The sequence below is a fragment of the Pan paniscus genome, chromosome 16 (genome assembly GCF_029289425.2).
Source record: "Pan paniscus chromosome 16, NHGRI_mPanPan1-v2.0_pri, whole genome shotgun sequence".
NCBI lineage: Eukaryota > Metazoa > Chordata > Mammalia > Primates > Hominidae > Pan > Pan paniscus.
The window spans coordinates 18,079,474-18,098,130 of record NC_073265.2 but is presented as its reverse complement, the minus strand read 5'-3'; positions in this window follow the sequence as shown (position 1 = coordinate 18,098,130).

Below are 18,657 nucleotides of genomic sequence, written 5' to 3'. Positions count from 1 at the left end.
TTCCATTCCATTCCATTCCATTCGAGTTGATTCCTTTCCATTCAATTCCATTCGTGTTCATTCCATTCCATTGCATTCCATTCCATTCGGGTTGATTCCATTCCATTCCATTCCATTCCATTCCATTCCATTCGGGTTGATTGCATTTCCATTCCATTCCCTTCCATTGCATTCCATTAAGATTGATTCCATTCCATTGCATTCCATTCCATTCGGGTTGATTCCATGCCATTCTATTCCGTTCCATTCTGGTTGATTCCATTGCATTCCATTCTATTTCATTGCATTCCATTTGGGTTGATTCCATTCCATTCCATTTCATTCCATTCCATCCATTCGGGTTGCTTCCATTCCATTTCATTCGATGCCATTCCATTCTACTTGAATCCTCTCCATTCCATTCCATGCGGGTTGATTCCATTCCACTCAATTCGATTCCATTCCATTCCTTTCCATTCCATTCCATTCCATTCCTGTTGATTCCATTCCATTCCATTCTATTGCTTTCCATTCCGGTTGAATCCATTCCATTCCATTCCATTCCATTCGATTTGATTCCACTTTATTCCATTCCATTCGGTTTGATTCCATTCCATTCCATTCCATTCGGATTTATTGCATTCCATTCCATTCCATTGCATTCCACTCCACTCGGGTTGATACCATTCCATTCTATTCCATTCCATTCACGATGATTCGATTCCATTCCATTCCATTGCATTCCATTCCATTCTATTCGAGTTGATTACATTCCATTCCATTGCATTCCATTCCATTCCATTCCATTCGAGTTGCTTCCTTGCAATTTTATTCCATTCCATTCCATTCCATTCCATTCCATTCAGGTTGATTCCATTCCATTCCATTCCACTCCACTTCATTCCATTCCATTTCAATCCACTCCACTCCATTCCATTCCATTCCATTCCACTCATGTTGATTCAATTCCACCCCATTCCATTCCATTACATTGCATTCCAATCCACTGCAATCGGGTTGATTCAATTCCATTCGATGCCATTCCATACCATTCCATTCCATGCCATTCCATTGCATTCCATTCCATTCCATTCTATCCGGGTTGATTCCATTAAAATCCATTCCATTCCATTCCACTCCATTCCATTCCATTCCCTTCCATTCTATTCAGGTTGATTATATTCCAATCCATTCCATTCCATTCCATTCCATTGCATTCCATTCCATTCGGGTTGATTCCTTTCCACTCCATTCCATTCCATTCAATTCCAGTTGCTTCCATTCCATTCCATTCCATTCCATTCGTGTTGATTCGATTCCATTGCATTCCATTCCATTCGGGTTTATTCCATTCCATTCCATTCCATTCGGGTTGATTGCATTCCATCCCATTCCATTCCATTACATTCTATTCCATTCGGGTTGATTCCATTCCATTCCATTCCCTGCCATTGCGTTCCATTAAGGTTGATTCCTTGCCATTCCATTCCATTCCATTCCATTCCATTCGGGCTGATTCCATACCATTCCATTCCATTCCATTCTGGTTGAGTCCATTGCATTCCATTCCATTCCATTGCATTCCATTCGTGTTGATTCCATTTCATTCCATTTCATTCCATTTCATTCCATTCCATACCATTCGGGTTGATTCCATTCCATTCCATTCGATTCCATTCCATTCGGCTTGATTCCTCTCCATTCCATTCCATGCGGGTTGATTCCATTCCATTCCATTCCATTCCGTTCCATTCCTTTCCATTCCATGCCATTCCATTCCATTCCATTCCGGTTGAATCAATTCCACTCCATTCCATTCCATTCGATTTGATTCCACTTTATTCCATTCCATTCGGGTTGATTCCATTCCATTCCTTTCGGATTGACTGCATTCCATTCCATTCCATTCCATTCCACTCCACTCGTGTTGATACCTTTCCATTCCATTCCATTGCATTCCATTCCATTTGAGTTGATTCCATTCCATTCCATTCCATTCCATTCGCGATGATTCGATTCCATTCCATTTCATTGCATTCCATTCCATTCGAGTTGATTCCATTCCGTTCCATTGCATTCCATTCCATTCCATTCCATTCGGGTAGATTCCATTCCATTCCATTGCATTCCATTCCATTCCATTCCATTCGAGTTGCTTCCATTCCATTTTATTCCATTCCATTCCATTCCTTTCCATTCCATTCATGTTGATTCCATTCCATTCCATTCCACTCCCCTTCTTTCCATTCCATTTCATTCCACTCCACTCCATTCCATTCCATTCCATTCCAGTCATATTGACTCAATTCCGCCCCATTCCATTCCGTTACATTGCATTCCAATCCACTCCAAACGGGTTGATTCAATACCTTTCTTTTCCATTCCATACCATTCCATTCCAAGCCATTCCATTCCATTCCATTCGGGTTGATTCCATTCCATTCCGTTCCATTCCATTCGATTCCATTCGGGTTCATTCCATTTCGTTCCATCTCATTCCATTCCATTCCATTCCAATCAATTACATTAAATTCCATTCAGGTTTATTCCATTCCATTCCATTCCATTCCGTTCCCTTCCATTACATTCCATTCGGGTTGATTCCAGTCCGTTCCGTTCCATTCCATTCCATTCCATTCGGGTTGATTCCATTCCATTCTATTCCATTCCTTTCCTTTCCATTCCATTCCATTTGGGTTGATTCTATTCCATTCCATTCCTTTCCATTCTATTCCATACCATTCCATTCCAGTTGATTCCATTCCATTCCATTCTTTTCCATTCCATTCCATTCAGTTTGATTCCATTCCATTCCATTCCATTCCATTCCATTCCATTCCATTCCATTACATACTTTTGCATTCGGTTTGATTCCATTCCATTACACTCCATTCCATTCCATTCCATTCCATTCCATTCCATTCCATTCCATTCCATTCCATTCCATTCCATTTGGGTTGATTCCATTACATTCGATTCAATTTCATTCCATTCCATTCCATTCCATTCCATTCCATTCCATTCCATTCCATTTGGGTCGATTCCATTCCATTCCATTCCATTCCGTTCATGTTGATTCCATTCCATACCATTCCATTCCAGGGCATTTGGGTTTATTCCATTCCATTCCATTCCTTTCCATTCGGGTTGATTACATTCCATTCCATTTCATTCCATGCCATTCCATTCCATTCCATTCAGGTAGATTCCATTCCATTCTATTCCATTCCGTTCCATTCCATTCCCTTCCATTCGGGTTGATTCCATTCCATTCCATTCCTTTCCATTCTATTCCATACAATTCCATTCCGCTTGATTCCATTCCATTCCATTCTTTTCCATTCCATTCCATTCCATTCCGTCCCATTCCATTGCATTCCATTCGGGTTGATTCCATTCTATTCCATTCCATTCCATTCCATTCCATTTGGGTTGCATCCATTCCATTCATTTCCATTGCATTCCATTCCATTCGGGGTGATTCGCTTCCATTCCATTCCATTCCATTCCATTCCTTTCGAGTTGATTCCTCTCGATTCCATTCCACGCGGTTTGATTCCATTCCATTCCGTTCCATTCTATTCCATTCCTTTCCATTCCATTCCATTCGGATACATTCCATTCCATTCCATTCCATTCCATTCCATTCCATTCCATTCCATTCCTTTTGGGTTGATTCCTTTCCGTTCCATTCCATTCCAATCCCCTCCATTCCATTCCATTCCTTTCGGGTTGATTCCATTCCGTTCCATTCCATTCCATTCCCTTCCATTGCATTCCATTTGTGTTGATTCCATTCCTTTTCCCTCCATGGCTTTCCATTCCATTCCATTCCATTTCGTTCCATTCCATTCGCATTGATTCCATTCCATTCCATTCCATTCCATTCGTGTTGATTCCATTCCATTCCATTCCATTCCATTCCATTCCTTTCTTGTTGATTCCATTCCATTCCATTCCATTCCATTTCGGTTGATTCCATTCCATTCCATTCCATTCCATTCGTTTTTATTCCATTCTTTTCCATTCCATTCCATTCCATTCCATTCCATTCCATTCGGGTTCATTCCATTCCATTCCAACGCATTCCATTCCTTTCCACTTCATTCCATTCCATTCGTGTTGTTTCCATTCCATTCCATTCTATTCGATTCCATTCAGGTTGATTCGACTCCATTCCATTCCATTCCATTCGAGGTGATTGCACACCATTCCATTCCATTCGGGTTGATAGCATTCCATTCCATTAAATTCCATTCCATTCCATTCCATTCCATTCGGGTTGATTCCATTCCATTCCATTCCTTTCCATTGCGTTCCATTAAGGTTGATTCCTTTCCATTCCATTCCATTCCATTTCATTACATTCCCTTCGGTTTTCTCCATTCCATTCCACTCCATTCCATTCCATATCATTCCATTCCATTCCATTGCTTTCCATTCCATTCCATTCAATTCCGTACGAGTTGATTCCATTGCATTCCATTCCATTCCATTCCAATAAATTCCATTCCATTCCATTCCATTCCATTCCATTCGACTTGATTCCTCTGGTTTCCATTCCATGCGGGTTGATTCCATTCCATTCCATTCCATTCCATTCCATTCCATTCCATTCCATTCTATTCGGGTTGATTTGATTCCATTCCATTCCATTCCATTCCATTTGAGTTGATTCCATTCCATTCTCATCCATTTGTGTTGATTTGATTCCATTCCATTCCATTGAATTCCACTCCTTTCTGGTTGATTCCATTCCATTCCATTCCATTCCATTCGGGTTGATTCCATTCCATTCCATTCCATTCCATTCCATTCCATTCCATTCCATTCCATTCATTTCTTTCCATTCCATTGCTTTCCATTCCATTTCATTCCATTCAATTCGTGTTGATTCCTTTCCATTCCATTCCATTCCATTCCATTCCATTCGGGTTAATTACTTTCCATTCCATTCCATTCCGTTCGGGTTGATTCCATTGCATTCCATTGCATTCGATTCCATACCATTCCATTCCATTCCTTTCCATTCCTTGCCATTCCATTCGGGTTTATTCCATGGCATTCCGTTCCATTCCCTTCCATTCCATTCCATTCCAATCCATTCCATTCCGATTCATTCCATTCGTGTTTATTCCATACCATTCCATTCCATTACATTACATTCCCTTAGGTTTTCCCATTCCATTGCACTCCATTCCATCCCATTCCATTCCATTCCATTCCATTCCTTTCCATTCCATTCCATTCCATACGAGTTGATTCCATTGCATTCCATTCCATTCCAATCAATTTCATTCCATTCCATTCGAGTTGATTCCAATCCATTCCATTCCATTCGGGTTGACTCCATTCCATTCCATTCCATTCCATTCCATTCGGGTTGATTCCATTCCATTCCATTCCATTGCATTCCATTCCATTCCGTTCCATTCGGGTTGATTCCATTCCATTCCATTCCATTCCATTCGGGTTGCTTCCATTGCATTCCATTCCATTCCATTCCATTCCATTAATTTCCATTCGATTCCATTCCATTCCATTTTTGATCACTCCATTCCAGTCCACTCCATTCCATTCCATTCGAGTTGATTCCAATCCATTCCATTCCATTCGGGTTGATTCCATTCCATTCCATTCCATTCCTTTCGGGTTGATTCCATTCCATTCCATTCCATTGCATTCCATTCCATTCCATTCGGATTGATTCCTTTCCATTCCATTCCATTCCATTCGGGTTGATTCCATTCCATTCCGTTGCATTCCATTCCATTCGGGTTGATTCCATTCCATTCCATTCCATTCGAGTTGATTCCATTCCATTATATTCCTTTCGTGTTGATTCCATTCCACTGCATTCCATTCCATTCGGGTTCATTCCACTCCACTCCATTCCATACCATTCCATTCCATTCCATTCGGGTTGATTGCATTCCATTCCATTCCATTCCATTCCATTCCATTTCATTCCATTCCATTCGGGTTGATTCCATTCCATTCCATTCCCTTCCATTGCATTCCATTAAGATTGATTCCATTCCATTCCATTCTATTCCATTCGGGTTGATTCCATACCCGTCCATTCCATTCCATTATGGTTGATTCCATTGCATTCCGTTCCATTCCATTGCATTCCATTCGGGTTGATTCCATTCCATTCCATTTCTTTCCATTCCATTCCATTCGGGTTGCTTCCATTGCATTCCATTCCATTACATTCCATTCCATTAATTTCCATTCGATTCAATTCCACTCCATTTTTGATCACTCCATTCCTTTCCACTCCATTCCATTCCATTCGAGTTGATTCCAATCCATTCCATTCCATTCGGGTTGATTCCATTCCATTCCATTCCATTCCATTCCATTCCATTCCATTCCATTCCATTCCATTCCATTCCATTCCTTTCGGGTTGATTCCATTCCATTCCATTCCATTGCATTAAATTCCATTCCATTCGGATTGATTCCTTTCCATTCTATTCCATTCAATTCGGGTTGATTCCATTCGGGTTGATTCCATTCCATTCCATTGCGTTCCATTCCATTCGGGTTGATTCCATTCCATTCCATTCCATTCGAGTTGATTCCATTCCATTCAATTCCATTCGTGTTGATTCCATTCCATTGCATTCCATTCCATTCGGGTTGATTCCATTCCATTCCATTCCATTCCATTCCATTCCATTCCATTCCATTCCATTCCATTCGGGTTGATTGCATTCCATTCCATTCCCTTCCATTGCATTCCATTAAGATTGATTCCATTCCATTGCATTCTATTCCATTCGGGTTGATTCCATGCCATTCTATTCCATTCCATTCTGGTTGATTCCATTGCATTCCATTCTATTTCATTGCATTCCATTTGGGTTGATTCCATTCCATTCCATTTCATTCCATTCCATTCCATTCGGGTTGCTTCCATTCCATTTCATTCGATGCCATTCCATTCTACTTGATTCCTCTCCATTCCATTCCATGCGGGTTGATTCCATTCCACTCAATTCGATTCCTTTCCATTCCTTTCCATTCCATTCCATTCCATTCCTGTTGATTCCATTCCATTCCATTCTATTGCTTTCCATTCCGGTTGAATCCATTCCATTCCATTCCATTCCATTCGATTTGATTCCACTTTATTCCATTCCATTCGGTTTGATTCCATTCCATTCCATTCCATTCGGATTTATTGCATTCCATTCCATTCCATTGCATTCCACTCCACTCGGGTTGATACCATTCCATTCTATTCCATTCCATTCACGATGATTCGATTCCATTCCATTCCATTGCATTCCATTCCATTCTATTCGAGTTGATTACATTCCATTCCATTGCATTCCATTCCATTCCATTCCATTCGAGTTGCTTCCTTGCAATTTTATTCCATTCCATTCCATTCCATTCCATTCCATTCAGGTTGATTCCATTCCATTCCATTCCACTCCACTTCATTCCATTCCATTTCAATCCACTCCACTCCATTCCATTCCATTCCATTCCACTCATGTTGATTCAATTCCACCCCATTCCATTCCATTACATTGCATTCCAATCCACTGCAATCGGGTTGATTCAATTCCATTCGATGCCATTCCATACCATTCCATTCCATGCCATTCCATTGCATTCCATTCCATTCCATTCTATCCGGGTTGATTCCATTAAAATCCATTCCATTCCATTGCACTCCATTCCATTCCATTCCCTTCCATTCTATTCAGGTTGATTATATTCCAATCCATTCCATTCCATTCCATTCCATTGCATTCCATTCCATTCGTGTTGATTCCTTTCCACTCCATTCCATTCCATTCAATTCCAGTTGCTTCCATTCCATTCCATTCCATTCGTGTTGATTCGATTCCATTGCATTCCATTCCATTCGGGTTTATTCCATTCCATTCCATTCCATTCGGGTTGATTGCATTCCATCCCATTCCATTCCATTACATTCTATTCCATTCGGGTTGATTCCATTCCATTCCATTCCCTGCCATTGCGTTCCATTAAGGTTGATTCCTTGCCATTCCATTCCATTCCATTCCATTCCATTCGGGCTGATTCCATACCATTCCATTCCATTCCATTCTGGTTGAGTCCATTGCATTCCATTCCATTCCATTGCATTCCATTCGTGTTGATTCCATTTCATTCCATTTCATTCCATTTCATTCCATTCCATACCATTCGGGTTGATTCCATTCCATTCCATTCGATTCCATTCCATTCGGCTTGATTCCTCTCCATTCCATTCCATGCGGGTTGATTCCATTCCATTCCATTCCATTCCGTTCCATTCCTTTCCATTCCATGCCATTCCATTCCATTCCATTCCGGTTGAATCAATTCCACTCCATTCCATTCCATTCGATTTGATTCCACTTTATTCCATTCCATTCGGGTTGATTCCATTCCATTCCTTTCGGATTGACTGCATTCCATTCCATTCCATTCCATTCCACTCCACTCGTGTTGATACCTTTCCATTCCATTCCATTGCATTCCATTCCATTTGAGTTGATTCCATTCCATTCCATTCCATTCCATTCGCGATGATTCGATTCCATTCCATTTCATTGCATTCCATTCCATTCGAGTTGATTCCATTCCGTTCCATTGCATTCCATTCCATTCCATTCCATTCGGGTAGATTCCATTCCATTCCATTGCATTCCATTCCATTCCATTCCATTAGAGTTGCTTCCATTCCATTTTATTCCATTCCATTCCATTCCTTTCCATTCCATTCATGTTGATTCCATTCCATTCCATTCCACTCCCCTTCTTTCCATTCCATTTCATTCCACTCCACTCCATTCCATTCCATTCCATTCCAGTCATATTGAATCAATTCCGCCCCATTCCATTCCGTTACATTGCATTCCAATCCACTCCAAACGGGTTGATTCAATACCTTTCTTTTCCATTCCATACCATTCCATTCCAAGCCATTCCATTCCATTCCATTCGGGTTGATTCCATTCCATTCCGTTCCATTCCATTCGATTCCATTCGGGTTCATTCCATTTCGTTCCATCTCATTCCATTCCATTCCATTCCAATCAATTACATTAAATTCCATTCAGGTTTATTCCATTCCATTCCATTCCATTCCGTTCCCTTCCATTACATTCCATTCGGGTTGATTCCAGTCCGTTCCGTTCCATTCCATTCCATTCCATTCGGGTTGATTCCATTCCATTCTATTCCATTCCTTTCCTTTCCATTCCATTCCATTTGGGTTGATTCTATTCCATTCCATTCCTTTCCATTCTATTCCATACCATTCCATTCCAGTTGATTCCATTCCATTCCATTCTTTTCCATTCCATTCCATTCAGTTTGATTCCATTCCATTCCATTCCATTCCATTCCATTCCATTCCATTCCATTACATACTTTTGCATTCGGTTTGATTCCATTCCATTACACTCCATTCCATTCCATTCCATTCCATTCCATTCCATTCCATTCCATTCCATTCCATTCCATTTGGGTTGATTCCATTACATTCGATTCAATTTCATTCCATTCCATTCCATTCCATTCCATTTGGGTCGATTCCATTCCATTCCATTCCATTCCGTTCATGTTGATTCCATTCCATACCATTCCATTCCAGGGCATTTGGGTTTATTCCATTCCATTCCATTCCTTTCCATTCGGGTTGATTACATTCCATTCCATTTCATTCCATGCCATTCCATTCCATTCCATTCAGGTAGATTCCATTCCATTCTATTCCATTCCGTTCCATTCCATTCCCTTCCATTCGGGTTGATTCCATTCCATTCCATTCCTTTCCATTCTATTCCATACAATTCCATTCCGCTTGATTCCATTCCATTCCATTCTTTTCCATTCCATTCCATTCCATTCCGTCCCATTCCATTGCATTCCATTCGGGTTGATTCCATTCTATTCCATTCCATTCCATTCCATTCCATTTGGGTTGCATCCATTCCATTCATTTCCATTGCATTCCATTCCATTCGGGGTGATTCGCTTCCATTCCATTCCATTCCATTCCATTCCTTTCGAGTTGATTCCTCTCGATTCCATTCCACGCGGTTTGATTCCATTCCATTCCGTTCCATTCTATTCCATTCCTTTCCATTCCATTCCATTCGGATACATTCCATTCCATTCCATTCCATTCCATTCCATTCCATTCCATTCCATTCCTTTTGGGTTGATTCCTTTCCGTTCCATTCCATTCCAATCCCCTCCATTCCATTCCATTCCTTTCGGGTTGATTCCATTCCGTTCCATTCCATTCCATTCCCTTCCATTGCATTCCATTTGTGTTGATTCCATTCCTTTTCCCTCCATGGCTTTCCATTCCATTCCATTCCATTTCGTTCCATTCCATTCGCATTGATTCCATTCCATTCCATTCCATTCCATTCGTGTTGATTCCATTCCATTCCATTCCATTCCATTCCATTCCTTTCTTGTTGATTCCATTCCATTCCATTCCATTCCATTTCGGTTGATTCCATTCCATTCCATTCCATTCCATTCGTTTTTATTCCATTCTTTTCCATTCCATTCCATTCCATTCCATTCCATTCCATTCGGGTTCATTCCATTCCATTCCAACGCATTCCATTCCTTTCCACTTCATTCCATTCCATTCGTGTTGTTTCCATTCCATTCCATTCTATTCGATTCCATTCAGGTTGATTCGACTCCATTCCATTCCATTCCATTCGAGGTGATTGCACACCATTCCATTCCATTCGGGTTGATAGCATTCCATTCCATTAAATTCCATTCCATTCCATTCCATTCCATTCGGGTTGATTCCATTCCATTCCATTCCTTTCCATTGCGTTCCATTAAGGTTGATTCCTTTCCATTCCATTCCATTCCATTTCATTACATTCCCTTCGGTTTTCTCCATTCCATTCCACTCCATTCCATTCCATATCATTCCATTCCATTCCATTGCTTTCCATTCCATTCCATTCAATTCCGTACGAGTTGATTCCATTGCATTCCATTCCATTCCATTCCAATAAATTCCATTCCATTCCATTCCATTCCATTCCATTCGACTTGATTCCTCTGGTTTCCATTCCATGCGGGTTGATTCCATTCCATTCCATTCCATTCCATTCCATTCCATTCCATTCCATTCTATTCGGGTTGATTCGATTCCATTCCATTCCATTCCATTCCATTTGAGTTGATTCCATTCCATTCTCATCCATTTGTGTTGATTTGATTCCATTCCATTCCATTGAATTCCACTCCTTTCTGGTTGATTCCATTCCATTCCATTCCATTCCATTCGGGTTGATTCCATTCCATTCCATTCCATTCCATTCCATTCCATTCCATTCCATTCCATTTCTTTCCATTCCATTGCTTTCCATTCCATTTCATTCCATTCAATTCGTGTTGATTCCTTTCCATTCCATTCCATTCCATTCCATTCCATTCGGGTTAATTACTTTCCATTCCATTCCATTCCGTTCGGGTTGATTCCATTGCATTCCATTGCATTCGATTCCATACCATTCCATTCCATTCCTTTCCATTCCTTGCCATTCCATTCGGGTTTATTCCATGGCATTCCGTTCCATTCCCTTCCATTCCATTCCATTCCAATCCATTCCATTCCGATTCATTCCATTCGTGTTTATTCCATACCATTCCATTCCATTACATTACATTCCCTTAGGTTTTCCCATTCCATTGCACTCCATTCCATCCCATTCCATTCCATTCCATTCCATTCCTTTCCATTCCATTCCATTCCATACGAGTTGATTCCATTGCATTCCATTCCATTCCAATCAATTTCATTCCATTCCATTCGAGTTGATTCCAATCCATTCCATTCCATTCGGGTTGACTCCATTCCATTCCATTCCATTCCATTTCATTCGGGTTGATTGCATTCCATTCCATTTCATTCCATTCCATTCCATTCCATTCGGGTTGATTCCATTCCATTCCATTCCATTGCATTCCATTCCATTCCGTTCCATTCGGGTTGATTCCATTCCATTCCATTCCATTCCATTCGGGTTGCTTCCATTGCATTCCATTCCATTCCATTCCATTCCATTAATTTCCATTCGATTCCATTCCATTCCATTTTTGATCACTCCATTCCAGTCCACTCCATTCCATTCCATTCGAGTTGATTCCAATCCATTCCATTCCATTCGGGTTGATTCCATTCCATTCCATTCCATTCCTTTCGGGTTGATTCCATTCCATTCCATTCCATTGCATTCCATTCCATTCCATTCGGATTGATTCCTTTCCATTCCATTCCATTCCATTCGGGTTGATTCCATTCCATTCCGTTGCATTCCATTCCATTCGGGTTGATTCCATTCCATTCCATTCCATTCGAGTTGATTCCATTCCATTATATTCCTTTCGTGTTGATTCCATTCCACTGCATTCCATTCCATTCGGGTTCATTCCACTCCATTCCATTCCATACCATTCCATTCCATTCCATTCGGGTTGATTGCATTCCATTCCATTCCATTCCATTCCATTCCATTTCATTCCATTCCATTCGGGTTGATTCCATTCCATTCCATTCCCTTCCATTGCATTCCATTAAGATTGATTCCATTCCATTCCATTCTATTCCATTCGGGTTGATTCCATACCCGTCCATTCCATTCCATTATGGTTGATTCCATTGCATTCCGTTCCATTCCATTGCATTCCATTCGGGTTGATTCCATTCCATTCCATTTCTTTCCATTCCATTCCATTCGGGTTGCTTCCATTGCATTCCATTCCATTACATTCCATTCCATTAATTTCCATTCGATTCAATTCCACTCCATTTTTGATCACTCCATTCCTTTCCACTCCATTCCATTCCATTCGAGTTGATTCCAATCCATTCCATTCCATTCGGGTTGATTCCATTCCATTCCATTCCATTCCATTCCATTCCATTCCATTCCATTCCTTTCGGGTTGATTCCATTCCATTCCATTCCATTGCATTAAATTCCATTCCATTCGGATTGATTCCTTTCCATTCTATTCCATTCAATTCGGGTTGATTCCATTCGGGTTGATTCCATTCCATTCCATTGCGTTCCATTCCATTCGGGTTGATTCCATTCCATTCCATTCCATTCGAGTTGATTCCATTCCATTCAATTCCATTCGTGTTGATTCCATTCCATTGCATTCCATTCCATTCGGGTTGATTCCATTCCATTCCATTCCATTCCATTCCATTCCATTCCATTCCATTCCATTCGGGTTGATTGCATTCCATTCCATTCCCTTCCATTGCATTCCGTTAAGATTGATTCCATTCCATTGCATTCTATTCCATTCGGGTTGATTCCATGCCATTCTATTCCATTCCATTCTGGTTGATTCCATTGCATTCCATTCTATTTCATTGCATTCCATTTGGGTTGATTCCATTCCATTCCATTTCATTCCATTCCATTCCATTCGGGTTGCTTCCATTCCATTTCATTCGATGCCATTCCATTCTACTTGATTCCTCTCCATTCCATTCCATGCGGGTTGATTCCATTCCACTCAATTCGATTCCTTTCCATTCCTTTCCATTCCATTCCATTCCATTCCTGTTGATTCCATTCCATTCCATTCTATTGCTTTCCATTCCGGTTGAATCCATTCCATTCCATTCCATTCCATTCGATTTGATTCCACTTTATTCCATTCCATTCGGTTTGATTCCATTCCATTCCATTCCATTCGGATTTATTGCATTCTATTCCATTCCATTGCATTCCACTCCAATCGGGTTGATACCATTCCATTCTATTCCATTCCACTCACGATGATTCGATTCCATTCCATTCCATTGCATTCCATTCCATTCTATTCGAGTTGATTACATTCCATTCCATTGCATTCCATTCCATTCCATTCCATTCGAGTTGCTTCCTTGCAATTTTATTCCATTCCATTCCATTCCATTCCATTCCATTCCATTCAGGTTGATTCCATTCCATTCCACTCCACTCCACTTCATTCCATTCCATTTCAATCCACTCCACTCCATTCCATTCCATTCCATTCCACTCATGTTGATTCAATTCCACCCCATTCCATTCCATTACATTGCATTCCAATCCACTGCAATCGGGTTGATTCAATTCCATTCGATGCCATTCCATACCATTCCATTACATGCCATTCCATTGCATTCCATTCGGGTTGATTCCATTCCATTCCGTTCCATTCCATTCCATTCCATTCCATTCGGGTTCATTCCATTTCGATCCATCTCATTCCATTCCATTCCATTCCAATGAATTACATTCCATTCCATTCGGGTTTATTCCATTCCATTCCATTCCCTTCCATACCATTCCATTCGGGTTGATTCCAGTCCATTCCACTCCATTCCATTCCATTCCATTCCATTCCAATCGGGTTGATTTCATTCCATTCTATTCCATTCAATTTCATTCCAATCCATTCCATTCCATTCCATTCTATTCGGGTTGATTCCATTCAAATCCATTCCATTCCATTCCATTCCATTCCATTCCATTCCATTCCATTCCATTCCTGTCTATTCAGGTTGATTCTACTCCAATCCATTCCATTCAATTCCATTCCATTGCATTCCATTCCATTCGGCTTGATTCCATTCCATTCCATTTCATTAGATTCGTGTTGATTCCATTCCATTCCATTCCATTCCATTTCATTCCATTGCATTCCATTCCAATGCATTCGGGTTGATTCCATTCCACTCCAGTCCATTCCATTCCATTCCATTCCACTCCATTCATGTTGATTCCCTTCCATTCCATTCCATTCCATTGCATTGCATTCCATTACATTTGGGTTGATTCCATTCCATTGCATCCCATTCCATTCCATTCCATTAGATTCGTGTTGAAACCATTCCATTCATTTTCTTTCCATTCCATTCCATTCCATTCCATTCCGTTCGGGTTTATTGCATTCCATTCCATTCCATTCCATTCTATTTCATTCCATTACATTCCAGTTCATTCCATTCCATTCCATTCCATTCCATTCCATTCCATTCTTGTTGATTCCATTCCATTCCATTCCATTAGACTCGTGTTGATTCCATTCCTTTCAATTCCATTCCATTCCATTCGATTCCTTTCCATTCAGGTTGTTTCCATTCCGTTCCATCCTATTCCATTCCATTCTAGTTGAATCCATTCCATTCCATTCCATACCATTCCATTCCAGTTGATTCCAATCCATTCCATTCCTTTCCATTGCATTCCGGTTGATTCCCTTCCATTCCATTCCATCCCATTCAATTCCATTCCATTAGATTCGTGTTGAAACCATTCCAGTCATTTCCATTCCATCCCATTCCATTCCATTCCATTAGATTCGTGTTGATACCATTCCATTCCATTTCATTCGGTTTGACTCCATTCCATTCCATTCCATTCCATTCGAGTTGATTCCAATCCATTCCAATCCATTCGGGTTGACTCCATTCCATTCCATTCCATTCCATTCCATTCCATTCGGGTTGATTGCATTCCATTCCATTCCATTCCATTCCATTCCATTCCATTCCATTCCATTCCATTCCATTCTGGTTGATTCCATTCCATTCCATTCCATTCCATTCCATTCCATTCCATTCCATTCCATTTCATTCGAGTTGCTTCCATTCCATTCGGGCTGATTCCATTCCATTCCATTCCGTTGCATTCGGGTTGATTCCATTCCATTCCATTCCATTCCATTCCATTCCATTCGGGTTGCTTCCATTGCATTCCATTCCATTCCATACCATTCCATTCCATTCCATTCGGGTTGATTGCATTCCATTCCATTCCATTCCATTCCATTCCATTCCATTTCATTCCATTCCATTCGGGTTGATTCCATTCCATTCCATTCCCTTCCATTGCATTCCATTAAGATTGATTCCATTCCATTCCATTCTATTCCATTCGGGTTGATTCCATACCCTTCCATTCCATTCCATTATGGTTGATTCCATTGCATTCCGTTCCATTCCATTGCATTCCATTCGGGTTGATTCCATTCCATTCCATTTCTTTCCATTCCATTCCATTCGGGTTGCTTCCATTGCATTCCATTCCATTACATTCCATTCCATTAATTTCCATTCGATTCAATTCCACTCCATTTTTGATCACTCCATTCCTTTCCACTCCATTCCATTCCATTCGAGTTGATTCCAATCCATTCCATTCCATTCGGGTTGATTCCATTCCATTCCATTCCATTCAATTCCATTCCATTCCATTCCATTCCATTCCTTTCGGGTTGATTCCATTCCATTCCATTCCATTGCATTAAATTCCATTCCATTCGGATTGATTCCTTTCCATTCTATTCCATTCAATTCGGGTTGATTCCATTCGGGTTGATTCCATTCCATTCCATTGCGTTCCATTCCATTCGGGTTGATTCCATTCCATTCCATTCCATTCGAGTTGATTCCATTCCATTCAATTCCATTCGTGTTGATTCCATTCCATTGCATTCCATTCCATTCGGGTTGATTCCATTCCATTCCATTCCATTCCATTCCATTCCATTCCATTCCATTCCATTCCATTCCATTCGGGTTGATTGCATTCCATTCCATTCCCTTCCATTGCATTCCATTAAGATTGATTCCATTCCATTGCATTCCATTCCATTCGGGTTGATTCCATGCCATTCTATTCCATTCCATTCTGGTTGATTCCATTGCATTCCATTCTATTTCATTGCATTCCATTTGGGTTGATTCCATTCCATTCCATTTCATTCCATTCCATTCCATTCGGGTTGCTTCCATTCCATTTCATTCGATGCCATTCCATTCTACTTGATTCCTCTCCATTCCATTCCATGCGGGTTGATTCCATTCCACTCAATTCGATTCCTTTCCATTCCTTTCCATTCCATTCCATTCCATTCCTGTTGATTCCATTCCATTCCATTCTATTGCTTTCCATTCCGGTTGAATCCATTCCTTTCCATTCCATTCCATTCGATTTGATTCCACTTTATTCCATTCCATTCGGTTTGATTCCATTCCATTCCATTCCATTAGGATTTATTGCATTCCATTCCATTCCATTGCATTCCACTCCAATCGGGTTGATACCATTCCATTCTATTCCATTCTACTCACGATGATTCGATTCCATTCCATTCCATTGCATTCCATTCCATTCTATTCGAGTTGATTACATTCCATTCCATTGCATTCCATTCCATTCCATTCCATTCGAGTTGCTTCCTTGCAATTTTATTCCATTCCATTCCATTCCATTCCATTCCATTCAGGTTGATTCCATTCCATTCCATTCCACTCCACTTCATTCCATTCCATTTCAATCCACTCCACTCCATTCCATTCCATTCCATTCCACTCATGTTGATTCAATTCCACCCCATTCCATTCCATTACATTGCATTCCAATCCACTGCAATTGGGTTGATTCAATTCCATTCGATGCCATTCCATACCATTCCATTCCATGCCATTCCATTGCATTCCATTCGGGTTGATTCCATTCCATTCCGTTCCATTCCATTCCATTCCATTCCATTCGGGTTCATTCCATTTCGATCCATCTCATTCCATTCCATTCCATTCCAATCAATTACATTCCGTTCCATTCGGGTTTATTCCATTCCATTCCATTCCCTTCCATACCATTCCATTCGGGTTGATTCCAGTCCATTCCACTCCATTCCATTCCATTCCATTCCATTCCAATCGGGTTGATTCCATTCCATTCTATTCCATTCAATTTCATTCCAATCCATTCCATTCCATTCCATTCTATTCGGGTTGATTCCATTCAAATCCATTCCATTCCATTCCATTCCATTCCATTCCATTCCATTCCTGTCTATTCAGGTTGATTCTACTCCAATCCATTCCATTCAATTCCATTCCATTGCATTCCATTCCATTCGGCTTGATTCCATTCCATTCCATTTCATTAGATTCGTGTTGATTCCATTCCATTCCATTCCATTCCATTTCATTCCATTGCATTCCATTCCAATCCATTCGGGTTGATTCCATTCCACTCCAGTCCATTCCATTCCATTCCATTCCACTCCATTCATGTTGATTCCCTTCCATTCCATTCCATTCCATTGCATTGCATTCCATTACATTTGGGTTGATTCCATTCCATTGCATCCCATTCCATTCCATTCCATTAGATTCGTGTTGAAACCATTCCATTCATTTTCTTTCCATTCCATTCCATTCCATTCCATTCCGTTCGGGTTTATTGCATTCCATTCCATTCCATTCTATTTCATTCCATTACATTCCAGTTCATTCCATTCCATTCCATTCCATTCCATTCCATTCCATTCCATTCTTGTTGATTCCATTCCATTCCATTCCATTAGACTCGTGTTGATTCCATTCCTTTCAATTCCATTCCATTCCATTCCATTCCTTTCCATTCGGGTTGTTTCCATTCCGTTCCATCCTATTCCATTCCATGCTAGTTGAATCCAATCCATTCCATTCCATACCATTCCATTCCAGTTGATTCCAGTCCATTCCATTCCTTTCCATTGCATTCCGGTTGATTCCCTTCCATTCCATTCCATCCCATTCAATTCCATTCCATTAGATTCGTGTGGAAACCATTCCAGTCATTTCCATTCCATCTCATTCCATTCCATTCCATTAGATTCG